This window comes from Gracilinanus agilis, chromosome 2 (assembly GCF_016433145.1).
Source record: "Gracilinanus agilis isolate LMUSP501 chromosome 2, AgileGrace, whole genome shotgun sequence".
Lineage (NCBI taxonomy): Eukaryota > Metazoa > Chordata > Mammalia > Didelphimorphia > Didelphidae > Gracilinanus > Gracilinanus agilis.
Genome location: NC_058131.1, coordinates 493,187,072 through 493,195,523, shown reverse-complemented (window position 1 = coordinate 493,195,523; position 8,452 = coordinate 493,187,072).

The window sequence follows — 8,452 nt, the reverse complement described above, 5'->3', positions numbered from 1 at the left end:
TCTTTTTTTTTTAAACCTTGTACTTTGGTGTATTGTCTCATAGGGGGAAGATTGGTAAAGGTGGGCAATGGGGATCAAGTGACTTGCCCAGGGTCACACAGCTGGGAAGTGGCTGAGGATGGGTTTGAACCTAGGACCTCCTGTCTCTAGGCCTGACACTCACTCCACTGAGCTACCCAGCTGCCCCAGTTTATATTTTTGAAAATATTCATCCATATTTCCTAAATTGTTATATTTGTTGCCATATAATTGGGCGAAATAGTTTTAAATGATTGCCATCATTTCCCCCTCATTAGAGGTGAGGTCTCCCTTTTCATCCTTGATACTGTCAATTTGGTTTTCTTCTTTCCTTTTTTATTAGATTGACCAGTACTATGTCTATTTTATCTGTTTTTTCAAAATACTAGCTTCTAGTCTTATTTATTAATTCAATAGTTCTTTTACTTTCAATTTTATTAATTTCTCCCTTGATTTTTAGTATTTCTAATTTAGTTTTCATCTGGGGATTTTTAATTTGCTCGCTTTCTAATTTTTTTAGTTGCATACCCAATTCATTAATCTCTGCCCTCCCTAATTTGTTGATATATGCACTCAAGGATATAAATTTCTCACTGAGTACTGCCTAGGCCGCATCCCACAGAGTTTGGTAGGATGTCTCATCATTGTCATTCTCTTCAATGAAATTGTTGATTGTTTCTATGATTTCTTCTTTGACAAATTGGTTTTGAAGAATCATATTATTTATTTTCCAATTAGTTTTTGATTTGCCTGTCCAGGTGCCCTTACTAATTATTATTTTTATTGCATTATGATCTGAGAAGGTTACATTTATTATTTCTGCTTTTTTGCTTTTGTTTGCAATGATTCTATGCCCTATAACATGGTCAATCTTTGTGAATGTGCCATGTGCAGCTGAAAAGAAGGTGTATTCCTTTTTGTCCCTATTTATTTTTCTCCACATATCAATTAAATCTAATTTTTCTAGGACTTCATTCACCTCTCTTACCTCTTTCTTATTCATTTTTCGGTTTGATTTATCTAGATCTGAAAGAGCAATATTTAGATCTCCCACTAGTATGGTTTTACTATCTATTTCCTTCTTGAGGTCTGCCAGTTTTTCCTTTATGAATTTGGATGCTATGCCACTTGGTGCATACATATTGAGCAGTGTTATTTCCTCATTATTTATACTGCCTTTAATCAGGATGTAATGACCTTCCCTGTCTTTTTTAATCATATCTATATTTTCTTTGGCTTTGTCAGAAATCATAATAGCCACTCCTGCCTTCTTTTTCTCATTTGAAACCCCAAAGATTTTGCTCAAGCCCTGAACCTTAAACTTGTGTATGTCCACCTGTCTCATATGTGTTTCTTGTAGACAACATATGGTAGGATTTTGGTTTCTAATCCACTCTGCTATTTGCTTCCGTTTTATGAGCGAGTTCATCCCATACACATTCAGAGTTATAATCATCAGTTGTGCATTTGCTGACATTTTCGTATCCTCCCCTATTCCTACCCCTTCTCCTTAATGTATTTCCTTTTAAACCAGTGATTTGCTATTGAGGCGCTATCCCTTATTCCCTCCATTGATTAATTTCCCTTTCTACCCCCTCCTTTATTCCACCCCTTTTTGTTTTTAAAGGCCTTATTAATTCTCTCCCCCTTCTTCTCCCCTCCCTTTTTTTGACCTCCCCACTCCCCTACTCCTCTTGGTTTATCCCTTCTGACTTTCTCAGAAGGGTTAAAGAAGAGTTTTATGTCCCAATGGATAGTATAGCTACTCTTCCCTCTCTAGGTTGTTTATACTGAGAGTAAGGTTTGATTATTACCTCTTAATGCTCTCTTCCTCTCCTTCTTATAATAGTATTTGTCCCCTCTCCTCCCGATGCCCTCTTTGTGTGTAAAAGAATATCCTATTTTTCTTATTCACTCAAGTTTCTCTTGGTGTCCTCTACTATTCACCCCCTCTTTCCCATCCCCCATGTCATCTTAGATTATTTAGTGTTCCACCCTCTCCCTGTGAATTATTCTTCTGATTATGATAATAGTGAATACTATAATAGTGAATAGAGTTCACTACAGAGAATTATACATAACATTTCTCTACATAGGAATACAGATAATTAGATCTTACTGAGGCCCTTAAAAAGGCAAATTTAAAAATTATGAGTTTTCTTTCTTTCCCCTCTGTTTCTTTTTTACCTTTTCATGTTTCTCTCAATTTTTGTGGTTGGATATCAAACTTTCCATTTAGCCCTGGTCTTTTCTGTGGAAATACTTGGAATTCTTCAATTTTGTTGAATGACCATACTTTCCCCTGGAAATATATAGTCAATTTTGATGGGTAGTTGATCTGTGGTTGTAGGCCCAGCTCTCTTGCCTTTCTGAATATTGTATTCCAAGCCTTGTGATCTTTTAGCGTGGAGGCTGCCAGATCCTGTGTGATCCTGATTGGTGCTCCTTGATATTTGAATTGTCTCTTTCTGGCTTCTTGTAAGATTTTTTCTTTTGCTTGGAAGCTCTTGAATTTGGCAATTATATTCCTGGGCGTTTTCTTATCTGGATCGAATGTTGCAGTTGTTCTATGGATCCTTTCAATGTCTATATTGCCCCCTTGTTGTAGGACTTCAGGGCAATTTTGCTGAATAATTTCTTTTAGTATGGAGTCCAGGTTTCTATTAATTTCTGGTTTTTCTGGAAGACCAATGATTCTCAAATGTCTCTTCTAGCCCGGTTTTCTTGGTCTGTCACTTTCTCATTGAGATATTTCATGTTTCTTTCTATTTTTTTCAGTCTTTTGACTTTGTTTTATTTTTTCTTGTTGTCTTGAGAGATCATTAGCTTCTAATTGCTCAATTCTAGCCTTTAGGGACTGGTTTTCAGCTATAATCTTTCGGTTTTCGGCTACGATCTTTTGGTTTTCAGCTATAATCTTCTGGTTTTCCTTTTAGATCTGGTCATTTCTGGTGTTCAATTTGCTTATCAGTTCATTTGATTTCTTAGCCTCACTTTCCAATTGCAAGATTCTACCTTTTAAACTGTTATATTCTTGCCAGATCTCTCCCATCTTCCTCAAAATCTCAAGTTTTGAACTCTTCCATAGCTTGTGACCCATTTTCCTTATTTGAGGAGGGTCTCGATGCTTGTTTGTTCTCCTCCTCTGTTTGCTCGGTTGTCTGGATTTTCTCTGTGTAAAAGTTGTTGAGTGTTAAAGACTTCTTTTTCTTGTCGTTAATCTTTCTCTTTTGAACTTCCTGATTCTGGGTAGTCATCATTAGCCCAGCAGCTTCTCAGCTTTATCCTTGCACTCAGGGTCTGTCTGGGGTCTTTTGGCTCCTGAGGTCTGAGGTCTGGTTTTTTCCAAGGTCAAGCCCCTGGTGGACCCCCTTGCTTGATCCTCTGCTGGATGTTTCTTTACAAGTCTTAGGGCGCTGCTTCCACAGTCGTATACCCGTCTGCACTGGTTCCCCACTCTTGGTTTCAGAGCCTTAGCTCGCAGCTATGTCTGCCTCCACCCATTCCTGTGCTCTGAGCCTGTGCTCTGGGCCCCTGCTCCGAGTTTGTGTGCGTTCTTTAGCTTTTTGGGGACCTATATCCTGCTGCTCTCAGGAACAGGCCCTTGAGCTGCCAATGACTCAATGGGTGCCCCAAATTTTCTCTATTTCTTTTTAGCTGGTTTCGGCGCTATATGTGGTGTGTGTGGAGGGGGTGTGGGTGGGAGGGTTGCTCAGCCCGCAATTTAGTGAGAGTTGTTTCACCCATTTATAGCATGGAAATGTCCCGATTCCACTTACCTTCCACACTTCCCACTGTTGTGGGGTTCCTCTCTTCGTCTGGGCTTGTTTTTATGTCCCCTTGAGTAGTCTTGTGTGTTTTGTTCAGGAGAGGTTAAGAGCTGCCTTTTACTCTGCCGCCATCTTAACCTGGAACCCTATCCCATTATTTTTAATTCCACTTCATCTATTTTTTAATCTATCTAAATATATAGAAAACCATGTACAGTGACAGTTGTACTGTTCAACAGTTGTACAGTTCACCGGAATTGAATTATTATTTAATTCTGCTCACAATAATTTATCTACCGTGAAAAAAATAAATGAAAACAAAAGCAAAAACAAAACCCTCTATTTTTTGAGTAAATACAATAAGGAGTGAGACCATCTTTTTAGTTAATCTTTAGTTGCATGTAGATTCAACTAATTATCCTACTTTATTTTTAGATGAATCCTGTTAGTTAAGGCTTTTAAAAAAATATTTGCTTGGTGATGAATGGGTAACAATCTCAAAGAAGGTGATTCCCAAGACTGTTATAACTGTAGTTGGATCATTATAATTCTACAATCTAGTTTGAAATCCATCAATGACTTTCCAAGTTTTATTGTTTGAGGTTGGTTAAAATTCAGTGTATAAAATTTTCTTTAATTTTTATACATATTATACTTTAAGAATTGCCAACAAGTATGTTTCATTTTCATTTGTACTTACTTAATCAGAATACATATTTGTCACATTCCTTTGATGTTCATGAATTTTTTAAATTTGGTTATTTTAAAGCATTCTGTTTTTGAATTAGGAAATGACATGCTGCCAAGAATCCATGGAATATGAGGTTTAGCATCTTAGAACCCAAACCTTTAAAAGAAGCTTTTATTTTAAAGCAAACAAACAAAAACAAAAAAACACAAAACCAATTTACTTTACCTCTCTAAATCTGTTTAGAGGATTGATAACAGTAATGTAACTTGTGGAGTCAGATTGTACTCTGTGTGAATAGGATTCAGATTTCATTTTGTGGACTTTGATAATTGAATTGATGGCTATTACTGAAAGAGTAAATGGTTCTAATTGTTCACCATTTCATGCAGGAAGAAGCTTTCTTAGTAATAGAAGGCTTTGTTTTTAACCTCACTTAAAGAAAACAGAGTATAGGAAAAAGCAATGTGTCAACTGATTGGATATAAAATATGGCACTTCATATACTTTTGTTCAAATGTCCATCAAGTGACATCTGTCAAAGCAAACTCCTGGGATGGCTTTAGAGCAGATCAATTTGCCAGCACCAAAGAATTTAAATAACTTCTCTTATGAAGAGGGTTGGTTTCAGCTTACCATGCATACTTATGACATAATCTACTTTTATTAAAACACTTAAAATATTAAACAATTCAGTAAATAGTATGCGATAGAGATTTAAGTATATGTGTTTATATGTAGACAGACAGACAGATAGATAGATGATAGATTGATAGAAAGATAGACAAATAGAAAGATAGATATACAGACAGACAGCTAGATTAGATAATGATGGACAGGCACATTGATAAATAGATAGATAGATAGATAGATAGATAGATAGATAGATAGATAGATAAAGTGGATATAAATCTTGTTCAGGGTAAAAACAACAACAACAAAACAACAGGTATATATTTAGCTAGGATTATCATCTAGGTTTATTGACTCCTGTTTCAGTATTCTCTGAAATTAGACTTAACAGCTGAAAATTTGCTCATATAAAAACTTCCCAGTCAATATTCATTCTATATCTTTAACTTATCTAATCATACATTTGTATGCATGTATGTATATGTATACACATATATATATAATATATCTGTGTATGCCTATATGTATATATGATCATGTAAGTCTGTGTGAACATATACTTATTTATACAGATACCTTGGTAAAAGCTTTTTTAAGACTGGAAAGATATTACTTACATTAAAGGCATGTCAATGCCTTTTAAACTACTAAAATTTACAACCCTCCCAACTCCAGTCCCCCTAAGGCAGCTTGCACTCTTCTACATTTTCTTTTCAATTTACAACATCCAGAACACTTAATAACAATTATAGTTGACTATAATTTGCAGTTAATTCACTTCTTAGGGTGAATTGCCTGCTCACTTTCAATTCACTCAAAATAGGAACTTTTGAGATGTTTTTATGGTCTTTCTGGGTCAAAAGCATATGCTTTCTCAAGTTAAGCATTACTTAAAAAAATCTGGCCCCAAAGAAGTAGCTGCTTTCCCCTCTGTTTTTTCAAACCTTCATCCAAGAACTAACAGGCTTCTAACATTTTCTTTATCTCACAAGGAGTCCTTGTCTGGTACAGATGGTAGGATCATTATACAATTTCCTGTCCCAGTGACTATTTAAGTAAAAAAAGATACTTATTTACTTCAACTGTTTATAAACTATTTATAATTTAAAAAATCATGAATTCATTGACAAGATATTTCAGTAGATAATTACAATTAATACTTTGCTTTACTTAAATGTTAAGCTATTTTGCAGAATTTCAGACCTGAAAACAAAAACAAAAACCAAAAAAAACAAACCATGAAAGTTGGCAAGTATTTTTAAAAACTGAGTGTATAACTAAGAACTAAGAGAATAAAGCAACTTGTCCAAAGTATTTGTAGAAACAGAATTAACTGCATTAATACATAGCACCTTCTGAAATCAGATTTCATAGGCTGAGGGCAACTCCTGCTCCTATAAATATTTGTCACTTTTATAATCTTCATTTTCTCTTCCTAATCATGTGTCATCCTTCTAGAATGCCAGTGTTTCTAGTGCACACGAGCTGTGTTTCCTCTATTATCCACTCTGTCATGATTTGGCAACATGGGAGAGGTCTCACTACCCTTCTGGAATGAGAACATGTGTGGGGGGCATGAGATACGGCATGGTCCTAACAGTTCAGAGCTAAAGTAAATAGAGAACAATATGAATAATTAATAAAACAGAATAGCCTAAAGTTGATGCCTAATATATGACATTAGAGATCTCATAGAGGTGATCGATGATACAGAATGGGTAACTGATCAACAATACACATTCTGCAATTCATGTCTGAAACTACAGACTTTGAGGCTGATGCTTAACCAGGGTTAGATGGTGAGAACTACAATATTTCAGAGCGTAAAGGTCCTATTTCTATGACTGCCCCTCACTGCCCACTGCCAGTCTCTATCAGTATTGATTCTAAGATGGAAGGTAAGAGTTTAAAAGGAAAACTGACTGATATTAAGTGGTCCATTGGAAGGAGGTACTAGTTGTTCACTTAAGAGTAACAAGTGGTGGGGATTTGAGTATTTGACCTTAGAGAAGAAATACACCAAATCCTCAGAATAACAGAATAATAATAAAAATAATAATAAAGAGATCTCAGAATAACATTAAAGGGTGAAGATGAGGTGAGATTCAGCCATCTGCCTATGTAGAGTGAGTCAGACTCTACTAACTAGATAAACATATATGAATGAACACAGACACATAAACACATACATATAATTAAAAAATCAGTCAACTATATGATCTTTCCCACATAGAAATGGCTAGGGGTTAATCCATTAGCATTATCATTGTTTTTTGGAACATTATCTATTTAACACAGATGACTGAGTTGATTATATTATTACTACTTTGAAATTTGGTTCTAAAGAACTCTGAAAATATGATTTGTTTAACAGCAATCATTATTATTATAAGTAGTTGTAACATTTTCTCCAGTGTGTAGCCCATTGGACTCAGCTGCTTAGAGGTATATAGTAACAAGGCCAAAGACATGAACTTTATGCTTTGACTCAGTTTCCTTTGCTCTATTTCAAATTCACTGTCTTCCCCCTTACCCCTTCTTTTAAATGACCATTCCTCTCACAAATACATCCCAATGGCCACAAAGAAGCCTTTTGCTCAGTATTCCTCTTTTCTAAGACAGTAATTCCACCTATGTCCTACATTCTCCCTTATGTCTCTTAATCTTGGAATATTAGTAGTGCTTTTTTCATATGCAGAGACTAATTTATTCCCAACAGAATCTTAGTCAAATTCAATTCCCATATTATAGAGAAAATATGCAATAGTGAAAGGGAAATGAGTAGGAGACAGAGAACTTGTGTTCTAGATCTGGATCTGCTACTAAAAACTGACAATAATAGAGTTGGAAAGATCTTAAGAGGGAGTTCCTAATATTAATATGATTTTTAAAACATAGAAAAATTAAAATGAAAATTTCAAAATTACAAACAAAGAAAAGTTTGGCCTCTCAAAAGGTATCAGAGAAGATATCTGCCTCTACTTATTTATAGAGGTACTTGAGTGGGCAGGGTACACAAGTATGGAATTGCATATAATTTTAGTTTAAAAAATTTTATTAAAACCACTCATTGAACATAGTGCTTCAGTTTCAAAGTGTATTATTACTTAGTAATGTTGATTCTTTTTCCAAAAACATCTCTTTTCCAGTTATTAATTTTGCTAAATTTCATGGAATTTCTTCTATCTTTGCATTGCTTTTTTCTTTATTCAAATATTAATATCAAAGTAGAAATATATTTCTGTATATATATGATATATATTTTTTAATTCTCTCTCTCTCTCTCTCTCTCTCTCTCTCTCTCTCTCTCTCTCTCTCTCTCTCTCTCTCTCTCTCCCTCAAT